The sequence below is a fragment of the Dermacentor variabilis genome, chromosome 6, assembly GCF_050947875.1.
Source record: "Dermacentor variabilis isolate Ectoservices chromosome 6, ASM5094787v1, whole genome shotgun sequence".
NCBI classification, from domain to species: domain Eukaryota; kingdom Metazoa; phylum Arthropoda; class Arachnida; order Ixodida; family Ixodidae; genus Dermacentor; species Dermacentor variabilis.
The window spans coordinates 180,495,142-180,510,568 of record NC_134573.1 but is presented as its reverse complement, the minus strand read 5'-3'; the positions used below and the strand labels follow the sequence as shown (position 1 = coordinate 180,510,568).

Genomic DNA, 15,427 nt, shown 5'->3' with positions numbered 1-15,427 from the left:
CTTTTGTAAAAATAAATATCGATCTCTAAATTTAATGAAGCGTTCTTGAATAACAGAGGGAAGAAGACCTGGATAGGCGGGTCATACGTCCCGGTTTCTCATATAGTGAGGTGACGCATAAGGCCTCTCTTGCGAGTTATCGTACTCCTGAGTCAGTACATTTCATCGCATTCCGGCTGCACCCATACTCGTTCTTTCCTTTTTATCCGCCATAAAAATACTCTGCCTCGGTCGTTGACAAATACCTAGCAGGCATCGCTATCTTCCTCCATTGACGTCAGACAGGGTAACGACTGCATCAGAAAAGCGACAATAAACACAAGCGAACGCTCCCATTGTGCCTGTCATAAAAGGGCGCATTCGCGCTTTTTATTCTTTATTTTGACTCTAATAAAAAAAAAAGGAACATTAGAAAGGGGGAGCCGCGTTCCTGCACTGCATTTGATTCCGCTCAAGCGTGAACGCTTTTCCCTCTCGTTTGTATATAAATCACGCACTGCGGTAGCCGCTCGGACGTCCTTGCTAAAAACCTGAAATAAAGGTACGTGGTGGGGCAGCAGTGGCTGCGCTGAGCTTTGGTTTCTTTTTATCTATGTCTCCCCCACGTCTCTCCTTCTTATAAAATGAAATCTTAAAAGGACATATGAAAAACCTTACTCGAATAGAAGCGTTATAGTTTCGTCTTCTTGAGTGTTATGCCTTCTTGCTTTTTTTTCTTGGTATGTTCATCAAATTCTGGTTTACTTGCTTACACGTATCGCAAGAAAGCGCGGTACTCACGCCTTTCTTTCTTCCTCCATCCAGCACAACAGGTTTCGTTTCTGCGGCACAGATAAATGACGCTTTTCGACGTCTACAATGGTTTTACTAGGAAGCAACATTCTAAAGTGCTGCGTTTTCTTGTGTCTCGGCCAATTCACGCCGTCATTAGCAAGAAATCCGTTCAAATATGATGGCCATTCCAACAGGATGCGATCTGACGATACAGTAGTTCCTCCGACAAAACATGAAGTGTATCGTAACGTGACTACTTGGTGTTAAGTTCCTTTTTTTCTCTCTTTTTATAGCGTAAACAACGCCCGTGAAAACGTCCCTTCTTATCTCGTGGTTTATGTCGAGGTGCTTTATAGTTAGGTTCGTTGCGTATTTGTTCTTTTGTTTTTATAAATCTGATTTATTGTTATCACGTCTGTTCAAAACGCGTTAAGAAGGATGCTCCTAGAAGGATGTTTCTAGAAGAATGTTTCTAGAAGCATGCTTGCTCGCAGCTGTACGGCAATCCGCAGGTCTGTGTGTCAGCTAGGTAACCGCAAAGCTAAAATTTGCCCAGCGATAAGGCTTTCGAGTAAATCTGATTGATGACTCTGCGTCCATCATATTTTAAGCAGTGGCTGCAAAATAGAACGCAGGGAAGAGGTATTCAAAAACTAGAAAGTGCTCCGCAGAGGCGGTTTATAAAATGGTATCGCGTATTTTTCTTGCAGCTTTTTAAATGTATGAAGGTGACTCTTCGGCTAGCACGTTAGTAAAAAGAAAATAGCCGAAGTTGATTCAATCAATAAATCCCTACTTTTCAATGCACCTCTCGTTTTCGGCGGCTTCCCTTTGTGCCTATATTGAAAAGAAATTGCGGCACGCTAAATTGCTACGCGCCAGGATATAAACTGGCTAATGTTTGAATTGGCGGCCGGATGTCGTTTCGCTATCGGTCGAACAAGGACTGTCGCTGGAGCCAAGGCTTCGAGAAGGTAATTTCGCCAGGATAGCATCTGATTTTGTTGGCAATGTTTATGCACGCGTAGTGAGTACTACAAAAGTTTATTGAAACTGTTGATAAATACTGGCCCAGCGGCTATCAAAGTGTCTCAAACTGAATACCTATATTTTTTGGCCTTGCTATACGTCTAACATATGCATACCCTGCGACAAAAGTTTACGGACCATGGTATCTCCGAAAACGTTCAATTCTTGAGTAACCTGTAGCAGCACACAGTAAAACTGTATACGACAATGTTGTTGGCATAATCTAATCGAGGCCCGAAATGCAAATACCAGACTGCGTTGTAAGGTTGCGTAGACATTCAGCCTTTTTCTGAGATTTCGTGGTGCGTAATATTTTCCCGCCAGGTGCACGTCCATAGCACGTCATGTACAGCATGCGACAAACATGGAGGAAGAAAAATCCCTAGCCACGCTCGTTGCCTGCGTACCTAAGTCCCGTCGTATACCGCCGTTCTTATCTCCAAGTTGTTTCACCGAAGTTTAGTAACGGCCGATACGCAACACAAATTAGAAGCAACCCAGAGAAAGAACAAGCGCGTCATAAATAACTCGCAACGACCGCTCACAGATAAGACCCGTTGAAGAGCAGGGCCGGAACAACGAAGAACGTAAGCAAAAATAATAAATATCTGGCGGCGCCAGGTTATCGACCGGCCACCTACACTGCCTCTCACTAATACTCTGCAGTACTATAGAGGCTATACTGGGCGTCATCCATTCAGACAGACTGAATTCGAAACGTTGTTTGTGCAAGAAAGGTTGGCGTTCACTGCAACAGTCGTATAACCGGATAAAATCTGACTGATCAACGTATAAATACGCGTTAATTTATTGGTGTTCTCGCGTGAGAACTTCCCTTATATTATTTGGGCCCTTCTGATTCGTTATAGAAACTGCATTCAAAAGGTGCATGGATTTAGAGAGACACCCTATGTAATTAACGGAAACCAGGGGCGTCGAACGCACACGTTTGCCGGTCAGATCGTTTATTTTACCTTGTCGACGTCCGCGCAGTACTGGAGTTCGCTGCGATTTTGAGATAATCTACGGCGACATTGTTCCGGCATGTCCTGTCGATGCTGTTGCTGGTTGAGTTTATAGCGCGTAAGGCTTTTAATTCTTTATTTATTGACACCTGCACAGCGACGTTTTAATGTCATTATGCAGTGGCGACAGAAGTAGTGGACTTACTTTTGGCGAATATTACCGTGTTTCAACCCCTCCTCGGCCCCCCGTTTGCTCAAGCTACAGATGGCCTAAAGCTTGAAGACTCAAGTATGCGGCGCTAACAACCACGATGCCAGTACCTCAATTCTATTTGTCACAGACGCCTTACCACAGAAGCCTTGTCACCAATTTTGCCAATACACGCAAAATTACCGCGCGACTGCACGCTCGAAGCACTTTGCGTATATTCGCGGGCTTTATTCGCGCTCGAAAAAAACACTTTTATGTAGCACGTATTGAGCAACATAAAGGTGCATAGGGAGTTTCTCATGTTGCTCTACAATTTTCTCATTGACATATTTCATCTAACTACAATATTTGAGAAACTGATTATTTAATTAACACTGATTATATAATTAGGTTGAATGAAAAGAATCTGAGTATCTCCAAGCAATGGGAAACAACATTATTCTGCTTCAGTGCAGCTAGGTGGCATTTCTACATTTTTAAACCTTGGTGCATGATAGTTGGGGCACCCTGTATGTTCTTGTTTCTAGAAAATTATAGTTCACATTGGGGGGGGGGGGGAAGCAAAATATACTCTGTATGCAAAGAAGTGAACCACTGCGAGCGAGAGTAGAGATTAGGAAAAGAGGAAGACGACGCTGTTCGATCTGTTGTCACCTCAGCTCCGTAATTTTTGCATAGGTTTTGCTATTCATTAAGTGAGTTATTTATATCCTTGGAAGACGACCGCATCTTTAAGGCGGTACTGTCCCTATGGGAAGGGTACGGCTGCTCCGGCGCCGGCATCTTTAAAGGGACAGCGCCATCCGAAGGAAGCCAGCGTGGCGGAGGCGGCCATGGCCTCGCAAGGTGTGGAGCTGCCAGACATCAGGGACGATAAGCAGTCCAGTGCGTCATCATCGATCAGTGGGGACGACACAACTATCGTCGACCCTGACGAGGAAGTGGCTGATATGGCGGAAGTGGACAGCGACGGCTTCAAGGTGGTGAGTCATCGGAAGCAAAGAACGGTCGGAATCCCACTGGTAGTTTTGCCAACAGAGAAAGGTGTTGATTTGAGAGAGCGGAACCCTATCAGGCTCTTCGAAGCCATTAAAATACTGCTGGGATCTGCCCCGATTAGCAGCCGCTTCACAACACAAGGCGCTCTTTATTTAGATATCGCAACGGAAGAGCAAGTTGACATTCGTCTCCGGTGCTCTCAGATTGGTAACATAAGAGTTAAAGCCCGGCTGCCCCACTCCTACATGACTAACACATGTGTTATTAGGGGAGTACCAGTGTGGTATTCGGAAATCGACCTTCTTGACTACTTGAAACCGCAAGGTGTTCTGCACGTGAAACGTCTCATGCGCCGGGTGGAGACTCAAGAAAAAGAATGGGCAGCGAAACCTACTAACTCTGTTGTGATAACGTGTGCTCCTAACACTGAGCGCCCCGAAAAAATTGACCTCGGTTTTACCAAGCATGCAGTCAAAGAATTCATTGAACCTCCTCCCCGATGCTTTAGGTGGCAACGCTTTGGACATGTAGCTAAAGTTTGCATCAAAGATCAACGTTGCAAACGATGCGGTGGCGCCCACGATTACAAAGCCTGCAAGGCAGATTTTGCTTGCGCTAATTGTGGTGGTGACCATCCAGCGAGTTTCGGTGACTGCCCCTTCCGTGTAAGCGCCTTACACCGCCGAGTGTCCTTCATTAGTGGTCCCAAACCACAACCTACTGAGAAGCGGATACCTGGAAGTGACGAGTTTCCGGCGTTAGATTCGGAAGTTGAGTAGTCGGAAGTTCGTAGCTTGGTAACAAGCAACGTCAGTGAGCGACCTGAGCCTAGCAAGACGGCAAAGTCCTCTGTGGGTGAGTCGGTTGTTCGATCTGCTGCAGCAAAAAGTGTCCAAGTTTCTCAGCGACCAGATCACAGCCAGACTCGGCAAGATGAAGGACATTCCCTCGCCTCAAAATAGATGAAGAAACCAGCTGCAGTGGCCAAGAGTGGGTCCCAGTCCGCAACCTTTGTTGAAGTTGTGAGGCAGTGCGTACAGCAAAATAAGGAGCTCAAAAATCAGGACCTGTTCGACCGTCTGCGAGTTTTGTTTGAAGTCCTGCGTTCATATGTTCAAGCGATGCAGACTGGCACCCTGAAGAACTTCCTACAGCTCGTTCTTTCCTTTGAGCCCATGATTACCACCTTCGAAGGGACCTTAACCTTATAATATGGCTAGTCTTCTTCAACCTCGTGCAACAAAAAATCACTGAAAAGCGCCGTTTATTATGCAATGGAACTGCGCTGGGATTAAAAGTCGATTAGCAGAACTTAAGTTATTTCTGAAAGATACGTGTGTTCCAGTATTAGCCCTCTCGGAGGCTGGCCTACCAAGCGGGAGATCGTTGACTGGACATGTCGCCCATAAGAATTGCAGCATAAAGTCATTTCCCGCGGGAAGTGCCGCCCTTACATACGAAGAGAGATTCCTCATGTGGCTTTGAACGTCACCGATCTTTGCACTGTAGCGGTTTTGCACTGTAGCGGTAGCGGCTGTGAGGATACGGCTTGGCTTCCGAGCTCTTTCTGTTGCCTCCATATACGTGTCTCCGCGGAAGAAGGTAGCAATGGACTTGTTTCTCCAGCAGCTTTGTGACCGTTGCCCAGCGCCCCGAATTATCTGCGGGGAATTCAACGCCCATCACTCTGTCTGGGGTGACATGAACACAGATTCCCGCGGACGCAAATTTGTAGAAGTTATCGACAGTTTGGACCTGTGCGTGGCCAATGACGGACGTCCCACTTTCCTCCGTCCTCCAGCCTCAGCCACATCCATAGACCTAACCTTGCATTCACCTTACGTCCGCGTGAAGTGGTCAACTGCACCTGACCGCATGGGAAGTGATCACTATCCAATTTTAGTGTTTACTGCCGACTTCCATATGCGCGGCTCTAAAATTAGCCATGTTGTTAATTGGGACAAATACAGGGAGCAATTTGCATGTGTTTCTGGTGATGTCATAGACAAAATGATTTCTGGTAAGATGGCTGCTACCACAGTTGCCTAATCATTTTCCGACTCCGGATTTAAAACTCAGGAACCTTTGCGCAGCGCGCAGAAGGGCGGAGCGACAACTGATGCAGAAGAAGGACGACAGATCCTTGAAGACGACCTTCAATAGGCTTAACTCTGCCATTCGGCGCCATATGAACAAGCTCTGTAGGTCGCAGCGGGCGTCCTGCGCTAGCTTGACGGTTTTCTCACCGATGACGAGAATTTGGCGAGTCATTGGCAGTCTTGCTGGAGATTCTCGTCCTAGTAAACCTTTCGAAGCGCTTGCACTGCGCAAGCAGAAACCTCGCGCGTGCTTGGCAGAGGAATTTGCAGATGCATTTGTAAGTGCAAGTTCAGGAATTCATCCCTGCGCTCTGCCTGCAACATCTACGTCTGTGATGGACGCCTCGTTTACACTTCGAGAGCTACAGACAGCACTCAGCAGCCTGCGGCGTCGATCTGCGCCAGGTCCTGACGGCATCACCAACCAGATGATGCAGAACCTACCTCTGGAACACCGGAAGATGCTCCTAAGGTATCTCAATCGAGTGTGGGAGACTGGCGACGTTCCTCCTTCATGGAAGGTGGCTCACGTTGTCCCAGTGCTGAAGCCCGGCAAAGAAATGACAGACTTGGCCTCGTACCGTCCTGTATCCCTGACGTCGTGCGTGGCTAAGCTCATGGAGAAGCTGGCAAGTAAGCGTTTATCTTGGTGGCTCGAAGATAGAAGTGCTCTGCCAACATGGATGACTGGATTCCGAACAGGTTTAAGCGCCCAAGATAGCGTCTAGGACTTGATAAGCGATATTGAACATCATAGAGCTTTCGGCCTTTCAACGCTAGTTATTTTCCTAGACGTATCAAAGGCTTATGATAGCGTCCTTCAGAGCTCAATACTAAATAGTTTGCTGGCCATGGGCGTACAGGGCTATATTCTGCAATTCATTCACTCATTTATCAGTGATCGTAAAATTCAAGTGCGGTTAGGAAGTACCACAAGCACCGAAAGGGCGGTATCGCGAGGTGTACCTCAGGGAAGTGTTCTTTCCCCAACGCTCTTTAACGTTGCAATGGCTGGTCTTCCCGCTGAAGTGCAAAAACATTGCAGGCATGTCCATATGTCGATATACGCGGACGACATTTGTCTTTGGTTAACCGGATATCAACACAAGCGTTTAGCTCTGATAGCTCGACAGGAATTACTTTCAGTTCAAAATTACCTTCAAGTTGTTGGGTTGACTCTCTCGGTGGAAAAATCTGGCTTCATCATGTTTCCAGGTAGAGGAAGAAGGTATGCGCGGCTGAAGATAGACCTTAATCAATCTTGTCTTCGACAATTGAAACACAAGCGCTTTTTGGGCGTCGTTATTGACTACCGCCTACAGTGGCGACGAGCTGTGGACTCGTTTGTGACATCGATATCTTCGCGTCTCAATGTGATCCGTAGAGTTACAAGTGAGCAATGGGGAAATCACCCTTCTTCAATGATCAGGTTGCATGATGCACTAGTGACGAGTCGAATAATGTATCAGCTCCCTTTAATTTCCCCATCGATAACACAGCTGGAAAGACTTGAGGTTCTGCACAGAAAGGGCCTAAGAAGGGCTCCTGGCGTTCCGCAGACTGCTCCTAACAATGCAGTACTTTATGAATCTCTATCGAGACCTCTTAGCCTAGTCGCTTCACAAAGGTTATTGATGCAAATTGGCCGCCTCAAACAGACGGCAGCCGGCCGAGCCCTTCTACAGCGCCTTCGAAAGAGATCCGAGTCCCGAGCGTACTTGGCCCTTAATACTCTTGGTTACCTGGGTCTTGACGCTAGAGGTCGAACTAAGAGGTTGAAACCACCTTGGTATTTCGCGAGCGTCGATTGCTCATTGGCGATTCCTCACGTTCGTGCTAAGCGGAGTTCTCCTTTGGCGGCAACGCGTTCGCTCGTACTGGAACATCTTGAAACTGAATATGCACGTCATCTTCAAATTTTTACTGATGACTCTGTGGACAAGGTCAGAGGATCTAGTGCAGCTGCTTTTCACATTCCCTCTTTGAAGTATGATTGGTCCATTCGCTTCACTGCAGTCGTGTCCTCCACAACGGCCGAAAGCGTTGCCATTCAGGCAGCTCTCAAAAAGCTACGGTTTTGTACGCCTCAACCTGGTGCCATTCTTACAGATTCGAAATCCGCCCTTCAAAGGTTAGAGCACGGGTTCCCTACTGATGCCTTATCTCTAAGCTCCCTACGTTCGGTGCAAAATCTCCGTGTCAAAGGCTTCTCCATACGATTCCAATGGGTGCTACCACACATAGGTATCATAGGCAACGAGATGGCGGACAGCCTCGCCCATAGAGCGCTGTCTGGGAATCCTTTGAGAAAAGTGCCTCAAGAAGACAAGAGACTCTTCAGAGAAGCGGCGTCGTGCCACTTCAGTTCTCTGTGGAGCTCACCTCAGAAGCCATGTGTGATCAAAGGTCTCAAAAGAAACCAAGCCACCTTACTGCTCCGCATTCGCACGGGCTCTGCTCGTACCCCTACGTGGATGTGTAAGACTGGCCTGATGTTATCACCATTATGTTCAACGTGTGGTGTGTGCGGTGACATAGAACATTACCTAATGTGCTGTACTGTGTATAACGCGGAAAGGAGGGTGTTATTCGGGTTCTTCAAGAACACAGGACTTCCTCGCAGTTCTCTTCAGGACATTGCTTTCCCGCGCGGGAACCGGTTGTGTAGGAAGGAGGTCTCTCGCCTTCTGTTAAGTTACCTACAGGACACGGATTTGGCTTCCACATGGTGAACTGAGGAGGGACCATTTGTAATTGGGAGGCCTGTGTCTGATTATGTGATTTATTTATTTTAAGTGTCGCTACGGTGGAGCAATTGCCGGCAGCAACTGCAAGGCTAATCCCACCAGTAGCCTACAACAACTCAACTCAACTCAACAACTCATGGAAAAAGAATTCGAGAGTTTTGTCTACTTCGTAATGATCGCTTCTTTTATGCGGTACGTAAACCAAAGTACACATACGCCGTTACCCTCCTAATTCACGCAAGACGTGTCGTTTATCAACTTGTGGTAACTGTGCGATGCAACAGTCTGTTATTTTCGAAGCTATATTCATCCACTGATGAGTGAGTGAATTTACACATATAGCTGTATTAATTTATATAGCCATAGTTTCACAAAACTACTTGATGACAATTTTTTTAGCATTCCTGACATCGTGTGTAGCAGCATGCGTCGAAGGCACCGTTACGATGCCGTGATGGCACGCGTCCGACCAAACAAATTGCGTTCGTTTCTTCGAAGGCAAATCATGCCCGTGAGCTTGCTCTTCTGGATGTCATGGGAGAGGTCGTAAAAGCGTGACTCAGTAAACTTAAACGAAGTTTGATTGATTGATTTTTTCAAAGGGGAGGGGGAGGGAAGGGGAGGGTTGTATACCATTCTGATTAATGTGTTCTCCTGGGATTCTTTATATTCCTACAGCCATGCTTTATTATTTGCCCTTGCTTAACTTTAGTCCTTGTGATCTGTCATCTTGTTCTTTCTTTTCTCTTTACTTCCCTTCTTCCAATGTTCAATTTCCACGTTTCTGTTCCCTCCTTCATAAAGAATATAAGTAGGCGATGTTCCAGTTTCTGTGGCAGGTGTGAACCTGCATCTGCCCATATTTCCTTCTCTAACCGTGTAATAATGACAATATTAAGAACAACTGCAATCTATCTATCTATCTATCTATCTATCTATCTATCTATCTATCTATCTATCTATCTATCTATCTATCTATCTATCTATCTATCTATCTATCTATCTATCTATCTATCTATCTATCTATCTATCTATCTATCTATCTATCTATCTATCTATCTATCTATCTATCTATCTATCTCAATCAATCAATAAATGAATAAATATTAAAGTGCCCCGAAACAACCTCGATGATCTTGGTGCTGGCGCTCTCGGCAAAACGTTGTACAGGAAAAGCATTAATAATAATAATAATAATAATAATAATAATAATAATAATAATAATAATAATAATAATAATAATAATAATAATAATAACCACCCTTCCAGGAAGTCCTCTAGCTTGACTTAGCACAAAAACTTTCCACCCTTTTCATTTTGCTTTAACAATGAACGAAATCTTTATTAATGAGAATTAGTTTACACAAGGAAATGCAGAAGGTATACTACATCGCTAAGCGTGGATAGCTAGGTTAGTTGGTTGTGAATAGCATTAAGAAACATCGCTCCAGCGCACAAATAAACACGGACGAGCAGAGAGAGACAACAGGAACGCCAGTCTGCTGGCGTTCTTGTTGTCTCTCTCTGCTCGTCTCTATTTGTGCGCTGGAGCAATGTTTCTTAATGCAAACTCGCAAAACGGCCTCTTACCTTTCTTCCCGCCACGAAGAGGAGAGTACAAGCTCACAGTAGTTATTGTTCCGATCACTTTGTTAGATGTTCGCGTTTCGCCCTCTTCAGACATGAGTAAAAAATAAAAAGGAAGAAAAAACAACTCAAAGCAAAGTCTGCTTGCTCTGTCCGTCGAATCCTTACGCTGGCGATGGCACCGGCGGCGGCCGTAGTCGCCAACGTCGTTGCTGGGCCATTGTCGTCGTGCCATCTCCTCATTTAACCCTTGCCACACAGGGTGAAGCAAACTTTGCCCACCACCAGCACTGTATTGCTCGCGCTATATTTGTCAGCAAACTGGCTCATAAGTTGCATGGCGAGCCGTCTTGAAAGCCAATGATCAGGCGAGTTGGTTCTGCGTGATTCTAAGTATGACGGCGCGCCTTCTTCAAATAACAGAAAAGCGAATTTAGACACCTTCAGTTTTTTCCTGGTTTCTGTGTCCTTATTTGACAGCTTGTCGCAGTCGGTTTCTTCGGTTTTATCCTTGTTCAAGAAGTAGCGCTGTTTTACTATGAAAGTACTTTCAGCCACAAGTAGTTAGTGCCGGCGAGCCCACCTCTCTTTTGCGTAATCAGAAAATAAGTGACAACGGTATACTTTTTACAGAAATATACTAACGACATACAGCTCTGTATCAGAAGAATGAAAAACAACTCGATAATTGTGTAGCCAATGTATTACAGTGCAACGAAAAAGTGAGTATGATACGCACCAAATAGTGAGTTTCATACTCACTCACCTATAATACTCACCATGATTGTATGGGTTAACAAGGGTTAAACGAGTTCAGTGAGTGGCTGTATTTTTCACGGTTAGTTTCCGCAACTGTATTATCGGGGAGGCTATCCCAGATACGAATGCCACGTCGAATTGCAGACGAGTTTTACCGCAGGTGCGCGTGAGTCTAAGATCATCGTGTATTCTGTGCGACGCGTGCGATGACATTTCTAGGCGTAGGGAACGTTTGTTAGTGTGGTGCGCGCGTTTATGAAATAATGGCAGAAAGACTATGCCACGAAGATTACTTAGGAGTTGAAGTGAAAGGTGAATCCTTATTTTTGTTACGCTAGAATGGTAGTCATAATTTTGGGGAACGAAACGTGCGGTTCTATTTTGGATTGATTCCATCAAATTAAGTAATTTTGGTTGGGAGACCAGACCGGAGCGGCGAACTCAAGCTGTGGGCGAACTAATGTTTCAAATTCCAGCTTGCGAATAAGTGTAGGTGAGTGTCGGTCGCAGGTAACCCAGTGATCTAGAAGCAGTGGCGCTTACGGTGGTTATGTGAGAAGTCCTGGAGATGTTTGTTGAAATATTGACACGTGTACTTATCTTTATCGGGCGACCATGTTTCGCCGCCTAACAAATGTTATCGCACAGCACGGGACGCGCCCGCATGTATCCGAAGTTTCTGGAAAGTTATGGATACTTCTATTCGCTGTCTGTTGTCGCCGAACCTTATGTTATCTGATTTCATCGCCTGACGCGAATGGTGTAGAACTTTGTGGAAGGCACGCGGGTCTCAACAATTAGGCTGGAACATTCGACGATTGATGTATAAAAGCCGACGCGCTTGACCCGTTGATCAGATTTTCGACGATCGCCGACCGTGTTGGCAGCTATCGTTGTGCTATAAGTGTAGCCTGTTTTGTGGGCACTGGTTCGCCCAATACAAGTTAGTTTTGTCGTTCACAGTATTGCTACTGTGTTCTTCAACGTCACCACCACGTGACAATATTTACGACTAGATATTTTAATGATGAGGCACGAGACAGTGGAACATTTAGTAGGAGTAGTTCGAGTTAGAGCGTTTGCGGATGAATGACACCACATTACATGTTGATGAATCTAGTCATTAGCCACGTGTCATACCAATTGGTAATATAGTTAAGATCAAGTTGGAGGATCAGGTGGTCATCGGAACTGTTCCTAGGACGATAGACAACAGAGTCGTCAGCAAAAATGTACATGCATGATGATAAGTCATTGGATATGTAATTATTCTATATTAGAAAGAGTAAGGCACCAAGAACAATTCCTTGTGGTACACGGGAAGAAACACCTGAAAGGAGTGTGGAGAAGCTGTTAGCGAAAGTAAACTGCTGCCTGTTTGAAAGAAAGTTTCGGAGCCAGATTAAAGTTAGTGACTGAAGTTTTAATGATGATAATTTCAAAAACAGGCGACAATGGACAACGCGGTCAAAAGCTTCAGAAAAATCTCTAAAGACGCTGTCAGTTTGAAGGTTTGAGTCCATGATAAAATGTAAATCTGTCGTAAATTCAAGCAGTTGCGTTTCGCACCACAAACTTCTTCTGAAACCATGCTGATTATGTAGAAGGAAGTTGTTCAATTCTAGATTATGGTAAACGTGAGATGCAATATTATGTTCCATCATTTTCTAGCATGTGCACGTCAACGATATCGGTCGGTAGTTTTCAGTAACGTCATTATTAACGTCCTAGAAGATGGGTATGACTGTCGATTTTCTAATCTTGGAGAATCTGACCTGTCATTAAAGGTTGATGGAAAATATCGAAAGAAACCTGTTAGATACTGAGACTGTATTCTTTACTAATTTAGAATTAGTATTGTCAATACCTGCTGAAGACAAAGCTTTCCAGTTATTAATAAGCTGAGCAACAGCATCAATAGTAATGTCAATAAGTCTGCAACAATGGGCAAATTAGCGATACTTTCATTCGTGAATACGGATGAAAAGAATTTATTGAAAACTTGTGCGCACTCACTGTTATGAACAGGAAGATTGTTTTCATTGTGTAACGAAATGCCATTAGTATGGGGTCCAGAAGATAAAATTTGGTAAATGAATTAAATCTGAGTAGTGAAGGGAGGTCTTGGGAAAAGCATTTATTTTTGCTGAACTAAGAGCGGAGCAGTAGCAATTTAAACCCTTAAGATACCTTTCCCGAGCTGATGTAGTGCCACTCGTTTTGTGGTTCTGTATGAAGGTTTCTTTTTGTTTCTGAATCGGTGAAGAAACTTTGTGAACCACGGCTTGTTTTTATCTTCAGTTGTTGTTATTAAAGGAATATGCTGCTCAATGAATATGCCTAACTTATCTCTGAACATGACCAAGTTATCATGAATAGGCCTGGCGTGTAACGAGGGTAGATGGCGATGTTAAAAAAATTATTCTAGCTTTTTGTTGATTACTTCTTAATTGCCCTTGTTGTAGCCACGAATAGTCCTTCTTGAGGCACCCGTAAATGGTAATGGGTTTTCTTGAGAAACGTGTAAATGGTAATGGGATGCTGGGTAATGGTAATGAGCGTTGATTCATACTTACTTTTAAAGCACAGCGACTTGCTAAAGAAACGCATTGAGTGGTTTCCTAATTCCACGCTTGAGATATTTTTTGCATGCTAATGTCGGCAACGCGCGCGTAGTGGTAGCAAATAAAGACGTAAAACAACAGCTTTTCCAACTGCTGCTACGATGGTTCGAGGTTATGTCTCTGCGACAATGTGCGCATGTCCGCGTGAAACAGTGTGCTATCGTGCTATGTTCGTTTTTCTTTTCTTTCTTTCCTGTCAGCGTATTCTGACATGCTGGTTCTTTTTTCTTTCTTTTTTTTTTCTTGGACATTTAAGAACTTGCACAACCACTTACTTTGCGAAACATTTTTGCAAGGTCTGGAGCTCCACGCATACTCTGATATGTCTGGTCTGTGCACGTGTTTCGGTGGCCGCAAAAGAGAGAGAGGGAGAGAAATAAGATGCTATAGGCGGCAACGTTAACCTATACACAAACATTCGGTTTGCTACCCTGCACTGGGGAAGGGGTAAGGGGTGACAGAGCAACGAAACAAAAACCTATGCAGAGAGAGAGAGAGACATACATATGCACACACATATAAAGAACGCGGGAGTGTCATAGCCGTTCAACGAGGACGCCAAATGTAGCGGTTAGCTCAGGGCACGACCTTGTGAGCATCGCAAAGAAGTTCTTCAGAAGCTGGCGGTGTCCGCTGTGAGAGCCTAGTGGTGTGGCACTAAACGAAGTTAGCGTCAGAGGCACCATTAAACGTAGAACGGCTCGGCGGCAAGTCCGCATGAAACTTAGTTTTTCGTGCCAAGCCAAGGGATAAAAAAATCCTATATGTTAAAGTCAGCGAGAAGCGTCATGTTTGGCTTTCTCAGTTCATTTAACTTACAGGCTAACTTCAAGCTCGCAAGTATTCGACTGCCGAAACGCATCCCGACACGCAATAACTATTAGAGCTCAGAGTTTTCATATAATTTGTGAATGCACTCATTTGTTTAGTATACTCATTTAACTTCATCGTTCTCGCATTTATTATACTTATGTAATAAAAACTTTATCCTTTTACGCCGGTATGAGAATTACCTGATGCTGATATTGCTGAGCAATGAACAATTGTGTCTGATAAGTCAACTTCCGGCATATCATGACAGAATTTATAGCGAAGATCAGTCGCTCTTCCACCGTACGAAAATTTGTCATTGCCGCTCGATTGAATATTCGCATATACAAGCATATCTCATTTTGAGCTTTTGTCAACGTTACGCGTGGCCGTATTTGTTTTATTTATTGTTTTTCATTTGTTAATTACTTTCTCTACGGATGTAGCTTTTAAGCTTTATACGTGGCCGCGTACGTGCTCTCGTCCATTTGACCTCGCAACCATTTCAGTTGGGCCAATTAAGCATGAAGCTAGTACAAAGGTAGTGCAAAGAAAGACAAAACAATTTTAAACGTAAGAGACAGCCATTTATCTGATACTTTCGACAAGTGCTTAATTCTTCGCGCAGTTAAAATTTAGAGTCCTCACCAAGTTACAGGCCCGTTAAAAGTAATCTTGGACCGGTTGTTCTGGATGGTGATGAAATTTGTGTTCATGTTATTTCGTTTTCAGTACACGCCAGCATATTTAGACTTTTCCAATGCCCGCCTGCTGTCCTTCAAACAATCGTAGCGCAAAAAGGGGAGCAAGAAGACAACATTAC

At 44.6% G+C, this 15,427-nt stretch overlaps 1 protein-coding gene across 1 annotated transcript in view; it reads left to right on the top strand.

The window, feature by feature from the left end:
- LOC142585910 (suppressor of lurcher protein 1-like) overlaps window positions 1–15,427 on the top strand; it is a 167,274-nt gene that overhangs the window by 89,020 nt on the left and 62,827 nt on the right. The gene's annotated exons all lie outside the window — the stretch shown is intronic.